The sequence below is a fragment of the Staurois parvus genome, unplaced genomic scaffold (genome assembly GCF_062004578.1).
Source record: "Staurois parvus isolate SC_StPar_1 unplaced genomic scaffold, SC_StPar_1.0 ptg000020l, whole genome shotgun sequence".
Classification (NCBI taxonomy): domain Eukaryota; kingdom Metazoa; phylum Chordata; class Amphibia; order Anura; family Ranidae; genus Staurois; species Staurois parvus.
The window spans coordinates 1,468,263-1,481,025 of NW_028317816.1; the positions used below are offsets into that span (position 1 = coordinate 1,468,263).

At 38.0% G+C, this 12,763-nt stretch overlaps 1 protein-coding gene across 3 annotated transcripts in view; it reads right to left on the reverse strand.

Annotated features, from left to right (window-relative positions):
- ELMO1 (engulfment and cell motility 1) overlaps nt 1-12,763 on the reverse strand; it is a 533,930-nt gene that overhangs the window by 110,222 nt on the left and 410,945 nt on the right. The window contains exon 1 of one of the 3 annotated variants that reach the window (XM_089687045.1): nt 8,977-9,458. The exons of the other annotated variants lie outside the window; for them this stretch is intronic. The gene's annotated coding sequence lies outside the window, so the exon portion shown is untranslated. Of the gene's footprint in view, nt 1-8,976; nt 9,459-12,763 lie in introns of those variants that run through there. 3 annotated transcript variants of the gene reach the window in all.

Sequence of the window (12,763 nt, forward strand, 5' to 3'; positions counted from 1 at the left end):
TTTATGCCATCACAGAACTCAAAATATTCAGAGCAAAATCATCAAGCCGGTAGAGTGTCATCACATTATCAGTCATTTCAGGCTGATGAGCAGGTAAAGATTAGAAATAACTGTCAGATTTGGACTGAAAGAGAAATCAGTTTAAAATATGTCTGTTGGGAAATAGACAAACTAAATGGGGTGTCTGTCTTCTGGGCTGAACCTCTGGCTGCAGCAGGAAGTGATAGATTAGGCAGCCATATTGCTGCTAAATTCACAGCTTTCTACTCAGGCTGCTTGTTAAGAAACCAGTGGCCACCAGCTTAGAGCAACTAATGATACATCCCTGGCTGACAGCCGAAGATAGGCAAAGGGGTGGGGATGGTGACTGACATCACTAGCCAAATTCGACAAGGAATATTTACAGGAGTGGTTTGCTTTGGTGGTTGGGGTGTTTCTTCTTTTGGCAGGCATCGTCTATCAGGACTAATGAGGATCTGCATTGCTGGACAATGTGATGAATGATGGATTTATGTTGTTGGACGTTTTTGATAAAAAAAAAAGGACTAGTAAAAGTGTGTGGTAAGTTTTTTTTTATGGCTTACCGTTTTTTCTTAAGCAGTAGGAGCAGACCAGGCTGCATACTTGGATGAGGGTTGGGTAGAGACTTTGAAATATGGGCCCCATGCCTTTTTTTGTGGCATTCAACCTTACAATCTATAACAGAACCACATCAAGGATAAGAGTTCAGAAATCAATTCTGGGGGAGAAACCACAAATTTTTTTGCTATTGTTATTGGAGGTTGTACTACAGCAAAAGTAACAATTTATAATTTTATAAAGAAATAAAAATTGAGAGTAATTTACATTTCCCTCTGGCTTTTTTTTGTAAAAAAAATAGCATAGGGATCCTCTGAAAGGTCCCCAAAAATACATGGTATGTATTGTTGGTGGTCCCCATTCCAATTTTTTTTTATTTTAAAAGAAAACAATGCTGGCAGGGAAATGTCTTTTAACTGCCATTTTTAATGGTATCTTTTAATTTAAATGTCACTTTTGCTGTAGTACATTGTATATGTCGTACAGGTGCACCACTTTACAGGCAGGTATGGGGCATTTCCAAAGCATGTCGTTTGGAAGAATTGGGCATTTTAAGGTTTTATTTTGAGCATTTTTAAAATTGCTACGCCCAAAAGACATCATTGCAGTGCCAGCTTAATCATGCTGTTTGACAGTCCATTGCCTATTAGCCTTGAAATGGCCAGAATTGATTTTAAATGTTGACGTCCATGTGGTTCGAATTAACTTTCAGAATTTCAGCAGTTTGGTGAACCTCCCACAAACTGAACTCAGGTACTTTTCTCATGCATCTCCCCAGCTGTGCATAGCTATCATTCTTTGCTACCGAACACTCTTTGGGAAATAGGGGGCAAAGAGACACCCAGTGCTGTCATATTGGGTCTTCCCCCGACCCAATATGACAGCACTGGGTGTTTAACTGGCCCATCAGTAGGCTCGAGTACGGTTACATGATTGGGGGGGGGGGGGGGTCATTACTGTTCCATCTGGGCTCTGACACCAGCTAACACTGGGTATTTTAGTGGCGGCTACAACAAACAGAAGGGGAACAGTTGAGAGCTAGATACAGTAGGTACATATTGGTGAGTTGGGGAGATTTTCACAAACTGTTAATTTGCCCTGGATAAACAATCTGTCTTCTCATCCGAATCTTTAATGAATGAAGGCTCAGATAGCCATACACAGAATATCTAACAATACAACAACACATACCAAAAGATGTTTTTGTGTAAATGTTCACCATTTCACTGACTTTCCCATCTCAGACAATTATTGCTTGCAAGAGTACCGGTTGAGAGGAGTAATCATGCTAACCAGGAAATGAATACAACTCAACCTAAATTCTTAAATACTTTTGAACTCCACAAGCAACAGTGTTACTAATAAGCTAAAATACAGCAAACACAATTTATAGTGTACAAAATAGCTTAAAGCTGAGCTGTACAAATACTGTAGCTGCTGACTTTTAATATTAGGACAATTACCTGTCCAGGGATCCAGTGATGTCCTCACCCAAGCCGATTCTTCATCTGGGCTCGGGTGCAAGTGCCAGCATCTTCAGTAACAGATACAGGAAGTGAAGCCTTGCGGCTTCACAGCTGGTTTCCTACTGTGCATGCGCTAAGCGCGCTGCACTTTGTGAATGATCCGGCACTCTTCTGAGACCTGTGAGGTGTCCCAGGGGGCTGAGGGGGGAGGAGCAGGGCTTAAATTCCATGTTAGAATTCTGTGGCACAACCAGGTCAAAACCAGGTACCTGCTCCCCCCGAAAAAAGTGCCAAATGTGTCAGTGGAGGGGGGGGAAGGGGTGCAAACAAGTGAAACCTCCCCTTCTGGGTAAAGTTCCACTCTAAATGGATTATTCTTGTCTATTTTCAACTACCACCATGGACTATTTAGAGAACAATGAGGTTCACTCAACTCTTGGTAAAAGTTATGATTTAAAGAAAAAAGGCCACTAAATCAGTCCCTTTTCTCTCCTAAACTTTTACTTGTTTGTGAATTTGCTCAAAATTATTTTACCTTTTTGGATGACTTCCTTTTTTCGCATAACTCCACTTCCATAAGCTGAGACTGAGCTCCTTGGTTTTGTGCTAGAAGTGAGGAAGTGCAAATACCTTCTATTTGAAGAAGGCAATGCTTTAGAGGCAAGCTTTTTGGGCCATTTTGTACTGGCCCACCACAACCTTAATGGATATACTGTTCAACTTTTTAGAAAGAATTTGTGCCTAGATATAAACACATCTTTTCTAAAGTACAACAACTAAATATAACATATCATTGACCTCATTTAATAACTAACTCAGTACAAATAGTAGCCCATGACAACCAAACTAAAATAAGCTTTCATTAGTTTGAATACTAAAAATTTTTTTTAGCTTTAAGTGACTAAAAAACCCCCAGAATTTCAGAAACACTACAAGCAAAGATTAAAAAATCTTTTTATCAAAACACAATTACTATTGTCATGCATCCAGTGTGGGCTACAAAATAAACTCTAACATCTAATTGGTCAGTATGTGTTGAGTTTCCAAAATTTCTGCACACATTTATTTCTGTATATTGGATATAAGCCATGTGTAAGTTTGTATTAGCCAAGCCATACAAGCAATATAAAGTCAAATCTTGTGCTATGTTAGGGAGATATAATGCAAAACAGGATTATTTGACTTTCATGCTTTTTATTCACGTTTTTGATTTTGGGACAGGCTGTAAAACAGAAATGCAGAAAAAGAAGATATCAAACACAAGTAATTGTTTTTTTATTTCTGTAAATCAACAAATCTGGTCCTGTAACTTTAAATTACATAATAACAGAAAGCATAAAATGCTATTTAGTGATCTGTGAATATTAAAATTCACAAAAACATTTTTTAATATGGGCCACATGTCATGCCAATTTTGTCAACAGTAGGATTAATGAAATGGCATTCAAATTTAATCCATCACATTCAAAAATGTATTTAACTTACTCAAATTTCTAATTTATCACATATGAAAATCTAGCACTCAATATACAAATTACCCATAACCTCAACCTAACCTCTAATTTTAAAATAAAAGTAATGTCTAAACCAAACTTAAAACCTTCACTTAACCCCAAAAGCCACCAAATAAACTGAATACAACCTCTGCTTAATTTCCTAATCCAACTTTTGAGCTGTGTAGCAAAGCTGTATAAATCTCAGAGTTAGATGGGCAGCAATACAAATACTTTGGTGGAAACCCACTCCTGATATGAATTTAACCTTTGAGGTTTGTCTGCAGTTTAGATATAAAACAAAACAGGTACGGAAAGAGACATGAAAGGTACCTTTAATGAACCCCTTTCCAAAAATGCTAGCTCTTGACCCCCCCCTTGCTTTAATTTTTTGAATCGATGTGGAACAAGTATGCAGCGAAGGAATTCTAATTTTTATCTGATGTTTCAAATACTTATTTTGGGTTAGGGGACTTAAAGTGTTACTAAACCCACATCAGTAAAATCAGTCTGTTTATGCAGTAAAGCATGCGTGTTATACTCACTGTGGAACATAAGAGTTTAATCCTCTGCATTGTGTAACAATAATGTTTGATCCTGTCTTCTCTGATCCTCCCCTTCTTCTACTGTCCCCAATCCATCTGCTGATAGAACAGAGCCTTGGGGGCAGGCTGCACATGCTCACTTTGGTGTGTATTGCTAGAGAGTTTTTTTTAACACTTGGGAGAGTGCATGTGATCAGCACAGGGCCAATCAACGCTGTCCAGGTAAAGAGTCAGGGGTTATTCAGGCTCCTAGGACAATCACGGTAGAATGAAAACTCCTCCTACAAGCTTTAACCCATGCTCTGCTGGACAGTGATAGAAGTCACAAGACTGCTTTAACTGCTTATGATAAAAGGTATTTAGCAGTTTATATTTACTAAAATAATTGTATTTCCATGTTCTGTGTACTATGGGAGACCAGATATACGGAATGCAGAGTCCTGGGTTTAGTAACACTTTAAAATGTACTACAGCTAGTGGATCAGCATAACATTCACTCAGCTTACAATTTCAACCCAATTCCTAACCTTGAATCCTAATCAAACCTTTATCACTATAATACTGGAATCTATATCACAAGAAAAAAAATTATGGCAAAATAAAGCAAAAAATACTGACAATTTGCAGGAAAATGTCTTCAACACAACACATCTGTAATAACTGCCTATAATATAATTTAGCTGACTCAGCAATCGGTTTCAAAAAAATTGTGGGAGATGTTCTAAAACCCATTATGCTGGCAATCTGTGTCATTACATGCACCCTGGTCAAAGATGGATATCTCTCCAGGTGTGATAGACTGGAGGCAATAATTAGCTGCAGCATTGGCAACTGCCATAATAGCTGAGCAAGCTTAACACTTCACCCAATTCTTTTCTCTGCTCCATAGCAGTAGCAGGTTGGAAAATCTCACTGTACAACAAGAAGCACCTCTCTCATTCAGAAATGGCCCAATAATCACAAACAGTGCTCAGAACCAAGATCATCACTTGTAATAAAACCATTCATGCCCCCCATTGGGTAAGATAAATAACCTATCTGACTAGTATAAATCATGGGCTCAGCATGTACAACCTCCACTTTTACGATTTCCACTTTAAGGTAGGAGAGAGACCTACATAAGTTCCCACATCCACAAAATAATAGTCAACTGTTTTCCAGTGTTCTTTCATACTTTATTATTAAACAGTTGTTAAAACCACGTGAAATCATGCTTACTGGTTAAAGCAATATTAAAGTACATGCAAAGCTAAAATATAATACTCCTAACCATTTATAAAAGGCCTAAGGCTTACTTGCACAAATGCGAAAATGAGTAATATTGCATTCACCTTGTTGAACAACCTATTCCATTTTATCAAACATTTCTTTATATAACCTCTAAAAGGAAGTCAGCTATGTATAGGAATGATTCCTCTTTACAAAATTCTCTTTTTTACAGAACATTCATCCTTGAATGCTGTTGTTATAACTAAATACTGTTATAATTTTCAGCTTACAGAGTGATTTCTGGAAGTCACTATAAACTGTTCGCGATACTCATATTATGAAACTATGGTGAAGACTCCTAAGAATGGCCTAAGGTAAAGATATTTTATTGATTAGTGTCTGCTCTTTTTTTCATCAAGTTGGAAAATCTGGTAGCAAGTATTTCTAAATATTGTATTTATTATCAGCCCCTAGGTAGATACAACTGTCACAAGTAATGCTTAAAGCCAGCATGCAAGGATTGGGTTGTTTATAGACACCCTTTAAAAATAATGTCAAACAATGCATATAAGCAGTGAAAAAAACAGTTACCAGATCAATTTAATGGAGCTCAGAGAATATTTAACAAAGTTTGGGATGCATGAAGCTTTACATTATGTTCTAACAGCTGGATGTACATGGAGTTCCTTTCAAATTGTGCAGACACATTAGGGTGACATTAACCATATCTCAGAACAGTAAGACATATGATAAGAAGAGTGGGATCAATGAGATCTCAGTGTGATTTCAGAAGCAATTTATTTTTTAATCAGGCTTCCAAAGTAAGATTTCAAGGGCTTTTCTTGGAATGAACAGTGAACACAGCATCAGACCTTATATCAAGACTGCTTGTTCAGAATGAAAAGCAACAATTAAATATTGTTGCAAATGTACAATGTTCTTGTTTACATGTACAGAATGTGGAATATAACTACAACTGTGGTTCATTCAAACCAGAATGTCAACGGCATGTGGGAGCTGCTAAATAACAAAGTACAACAGATTCAAAAGCTTTGCTTATGAATTACTGCTTATACTATATGGTTTTCAAACAAGTACCAAAACACTGTGGAACATGTTTATTAGAGGTACTGGATTTATATTCTCAAGATCGAATGATTGTAGACAGTAAGTGAAGTTTTGTGAAATACAATGGCTTTGGTGAGGCTACTCTCAAGAAAATCGGGTACCCCTGGCTGGGGGACCCAGAGTTGAAATCCACAAGTAAAGAGTCTAATGAGAGAGTGCCAACCCATTGATCCAACAGTTCAAGACATTTTTTATTATGAATTCATAAGAAAGTGGCATAGAACAGCCAATGCGTTAGATGCTTTACTTGTGTCGAACAAACACCATAGGCTCAATACACAAGCTTTAACACAAAGAAAATGTTTAGATCTCATTGGACTCAACTGAAAAAAAAAAAGTAAAAATGAAAAAATGGTGAGTTGGCTTTGTGAAATGAGTCTCCTGTCATGTACTATATGTTGTACAAAAATTGAACTTTTAGGAGATACAAGATGAATTACACACCAAGCACCAATTTGTTGCTATTTGTAGTCTTGCAGTGGCTTTCCATCTAGTAGAGCAAAATGTTCAAAGCATAAAACTTACACTCACACATAAAGGAACTTACTGGACCTTTGTCCCTTTTCAGCCTCATCTACTATGTGACTATAACATGTTTTATGCAGCAACACCTTGCTTGACATGTAAAAGATAACAATGTGATCAATAAGCTGTCTCCACCATTAAGCTGTTTTCTTTAACACAAAGTTGGACTTGCGCTAACTGCTCATCATCATAGTGTAAAAACTGGGAGTGTATGGTGGGCAATCAGTTACAGTATGATAAATTGCATCCTATAATGCCGAATTTGTAGTCCTTATTTATAGGTGGTTCAAGAGGGGATTGGATACATTTACAGATATAGTAGAAGATCCCATTAAAGCACTAGTAAACCCAAACTACAATTTATCTGATACAGGCTACTAATATGTGTAAACATCCAAAACTACAATGTAGTTTAGATATGCAACACTGTAATTATCTTTACCGTGTAGTATGCGGTTTACAGCCATTTTGGTTAATGGAGGCTTGCCAGTTGGCATTTTCAATGGTGTTACTTGACTGGAAGTAGGCTGGGTATAGAAAAATACCTACCTATACCATGTAGGACTTATCTCAAATAACTTTTTATCTGAAAAGTTCCCACACCCTTTAACTTGCTTACATCTGAATGTAATTACACATTTATATAATTCAATTTGCAACTTGCGTATGCACGCCTTTTATGAATAAAATCTTATTCCTTTTGTACTAGGTATTTTTATTCTTCTCCATGGAACTCTGAATTATGTCACATACCTCGATGTGTTTTACTAGCTAGGAACCTCAAAGAGTATAATACAAAGAAAGCAACATCAACACACACGCAATTCCCTGGAGATCTGAGAGGGCTCTCATCACAAACTGAAGGATGCTTCAAAACAAGGAGAAAAACCACAAAGTAATAATCTACTTACTCAACTGAACAGAACTCCCATCATGCAAATCGCTTCTCACCTGCTACCTCACTTTTGGATAGCTATAATTAAGCCATCATTAGGTGCCATTACACAAAAATACAGTTGAATATTATTCATAATCGCTTCCAGGAAAATGTACTTCTAAGGCACAGAGGCATTTGTTCAAAGTCTATCACATATTCAACTAGCAGGATTTCAGTTAACACTAGGAGGACTTGAAAGGCTGGTTGTGGACTGAGCTGCAAGCCATCAAGGGTTAACAAATCCAGCAGAAGGGAAAGGAGGAGGATAAAGGAACATCAGCCTGAAGTGATCCAATAACAATGCACTGGCTCTGCTTTACTGACAAGACAAAGAAGTGTCTGCTTTGCATAGCTGCTTCCAGTGTAAAGACGGACACACCAGAGATATATGCAAGGTAACTCTAAATATAATGTGACATGTCCACTGAGAAGGATTTATTTTTCTACATTACTGGACTCATAATATAAGCAAAATGCAGCTTACAGAATCAAAATAGCGATTGATAAGTCTGACTTCAAAAAACACTCTTCACTTTAAAAAAAAAAATGGTACTGATATATTAATGGAAAACATTTCTTGCACTCAGTAATGAATTGTTTCTGCAGCATCTGATTAAAATGTAATTGATTGCCAGGTCTATTTAGGAAGGTAGTGTAAGTGACCTAACCCACAACAATGAATCAATTTCACCTTTTAACAAGTCAGAATAAAGAATAATTACCTATTGGTTTCTATAGGATTCTGCAGTTTCGAAAGGTTCTGCTTTCTTGTCTTGCATGTAGCACAGAAATTTGATATACACACAAAATCACGAAGAATCATGCAAAACTCAAAAGTCACACAAGCATAACTCAGAAGTCATATAAAAGTTACCCTGAGCCTTTTCATTCCCAAAGTGAAAAGTCGTAGCTTGGAAAAGATTCATGCTGCTATTACAGAACAAACTGATATAGAAGTCACATAAATTACAATGTAATAGGAATGCATATTCTTAGTTTATACAAACAAAAGCTGAACAATGCATTTTGCTTCAATCATGGTTTTTGCAAACAGAAAGATTTGTTTACCTAGCAGCCAATTGTGTTGTACTTACACATGTCCCACTGATCCATTGTGCTGTGCTACAGGATTCGTCCTTCTAGCAATAATTTATTCCCATCAGAAGTGGCACGACCTCAATAAAAAACCACTTTTGTTGAAAACGGTGTAGAGGAAGTTTGTATGGTAGGAGGCTTCCACTTTGTGTACACCTATGCCTACTGTACAGTTGAAGTACAAAAAGATAAGCGTGTAGCCCTGCTTATGTTTATTGTGCTGCTGGACCAGCTGTGATCGGATAGGCAGAGGCACGCTTGCAAGGGCCAATCACAGCCAATTTCCATTCCAGGGAAATTTCTGCCTATTTGTTTAGAATCCTCCGAGACCTTTTCCTCCGTATAATAAAAAAACACAGTTCTCTTCCAGGATCATACTGAACTAAATTACATTTTGCGTCTTTGCCATTCTGCTCTCCCTCCCAGCCTGGATGACATACATCAGCTTAGAAAAAGAGAGTTCAAATTCATTCCCAGCTTTCACCTTGTTGGGGAGAGGGGAAGAAAAGGGAGCGTCTGGGCTCAATAATTACTTATTCTGTCACCATGGAAACAGACAGGATGTAGTGAGCTAGATTTGTATAGAACATCTGCTGCCAGATTCATAATCAACTACAATCTCATCTTTCCCCTCCCTCATTACTTAAATTTGATGTGGCAACTCTCTTTTTCCAACATCTAGCAGCCTCCGAACCAAGCAGAACACTTCTGAAACAACCTGGGTGTCCCAATACTGAAAGCCACCCACCGTGATATATCGATATCCACATATCAATGTAAAATAGTCACATTACACGCGTACTAACAAAATAAAAAATATCACTCGATTCATAAATAATTATTATTAGATTTTACGAAAATAAAAATATGTTCTTCTAAGAGGTACATGTAAAATGAAAAAAGGGAAAACTGAAAAAAATTAAATATGCAAATTAATAACCTTGGTAAAATTTTCACTATACTGTACTATGCCTACACAATCTTTATCTATTGTTACCATCTAGCGTCAATAGCACCAATTAAGTATGTTTTTCTTCAATTGCAAAAATAAAGCAAAACGTGCTTTATACTCATTATACATTAGCTTTGATTTATTTTTCTTCAAAAGGGCACATTTTATTTTTAGTCTGGTTATAATCAAATCTTCTGTTACCTATTCCCCTTTACAATGCTGAATTAACCATCAATAGACTACAACAACTACGACAAAAAAGATCTAGAACAATGAATATCTTGCCCTGCTTTTAGTTTTAAATATTGAAAAAAAACCACAGGAATGCAGCACATGTTCAAAACAAAATGAATAGCAGAGCAAGAAAAATTAATAAATAAAATGCCTAACGTGTACAGTACATAACCATTTGTGCCTAGTAGTGATTCTGAAAATAGCATTTTTCCATGTCCATTGTTAGTATAATTCGAACCTGGATTATTTTGCATGTCATAGTATCTCAATGGATCTCACTTAACTCAAGGGATTTTTGTTTATAAAAAGCTGGTTGAAAATGTTGCTAGGTTATTATTAATATGATTATTATAATAAAGGATTTCTATGGTGCCAACAAAATAAAGGGAGACAGTACAGTTACAATAAAATACAAGAGGATTAAGAAGGTCCTGCTCATAAGAGCGTACAGTCTAATAGGGTGGGGCAAGGGGTACAAAAGGTAATAATTGTGAGGGATGAGCTGATAAAAGAATAAAAAATGTATTTGTTAGGTGGAGGTGGGATAGGCTTCCCTGAAGAGATGAGTTTTCAGGGATCATCTAAAGGTGGCTAGCTTAGGAGTGGATGGACAGATTGAGGTAGAGAGTTCCAGAGAATGGGAGAGGCTCAGAAGAAGTTCTGGAGATGAGCATGGGAGAAGGAGTCAAGAGAGCTAGAAAGCAGGAGGTCTTTGGATGAGCAGAGGATGGTTTGGATTTAGAGAAAAGATTGGAGATGTAGCTTGGGGCAAAGTAGTGAATGGCTTTGTATGTTTTTAGTATTCTGAATTTAATTCGCTGCCAGTGGAGATATTGGGAGAGATGGGTGGCAGACACTGAGCAGTCAGTATTACTGATCCTTATGGAAAAGTTAGGGAGGAGGACACGGGCAGGGGGAAATATTACAAGCTTGGTTTTAGAAAGATGTAATTTGAGGAAGTGTTGTGACATCCATGTTGATATGTCAGTTAGTACAGTGGAGGAAACAAGTATTTGATCCCCTGCTGATTGTGAATGCCCACTCACAAAGAAGTGATCAGTCTAAAAATCAAATGGTAGGTGTATTGTAACACTGAGAGGCAGAATAGCAACAAAAAATTCAAAAGAAATGCATGTCTAACAAATAATGCACTGATTTGCATGTTCATGAGGGAAAGAAGTATTTGATCCCCTTCACAAAACATGAATTAGTACTTGGTGGCAAATCCCTTGTTGGTAATTACAGAGGTCAGGCATTTCCTGTAGTTGGTCACCAGGTTTGCACACATTTCAGGAGGGATTTTGTCCCACTCCTCTTGGCAAATCCTCTCCAAGTCATTAAGGTTTGGTGGCTGACGTTTGGCAATTTAAGCTTTCAGCTCCCTCCACAGATTTTCAATCGGATTAAGGTCTGGAAACTGGCTAGGCCACTCCAGGACCTTAATGTGCTTCTTCTTGAGCCACTCCTTTCTTACCTTGGCCGTGTGTTTTGGGTCATTGTCATGCTGGAACACCCATCCACGACCCATTTTCAATGCCCTGGCTGAGGGAACAAAGTTCTCACCCAAGATTTGACGGTACATTGCCACGTCCATCGTCCCTTTGATGCGGTGCAGTTGTCCTGTCCCCTTAACAGAAAAACACCCCAAAGCAAAATGTTTCCACCACGTTTGACAGTTGGGATGGTGTTCTTGGGGTCATAGGCAGCATTCCTCCTCCTCCAAACACGGCGAGTTGAGTTGATGCCAAAGAGCTTGATTTTGGTCTCATCTGACCACAACACTTTCAACCAGTCCTCCTCTGCATCATTCAGATGTTTAGTGGCAAACTTCAGCCGCGCCTGGACATGTGCTTTCTTGAGCAGAGGGACCTTGCGGGCACTGAAGGATTTCAATCCTTGTTGGCGTAGTGTGTTACCAATTGTTTTCTTGGTGACTGTGGTCCCAGCTGCCTGGAGATCAATATCCTCACCTGTAGTTCCGGGATGATTCCTCACTGTTCTCATGATCATTGACACCCCACGAGGTGAGATCTTGCATAGTGCACCGCACCTAGGGAGACTAACAGCTCTTTTGTGTTTCTTCCATTTGTGAATGATTGCACCAACTGTTGTCACCTTCTCACCAAGCTGCTTGGCGATAGTTTGGTAGCCCTGTCCAGTCTTATGTAGGTCTACAATCTTGTCCCTGACATCCTTGGACAGCTCTTTGGTCTTTGCCATGGTGGAGAGTATGGAATCTGATTATTTGTGGACATGTGTCTTTTATACAGGTAACAAAATTGGATTAGCAGCACTCCCTTTAAGAGACTGCTTCTAATCTCAGCTTGTTACCTGTATGAAAGACACCTGGTAGCCAGAAATCCTGCTGAATTATAGGGGATCAAATACTTATTTCCCTCATGAACATGCAAATCAGTGCATAATTTGTTAGACATACATTTCTTTAGAATTTTTTTGTTGCTATTCTGTCTCTCAGTGTTACAATACACCTACCATTCGATTTTTAGACTGATCATTTCTTTGTGAGTGGGCAAACATTCAAAATCAGCAGGGGATCAAATACTTATTTCCTTCACTGTAAGTCAGTAATAGAAGAGGAG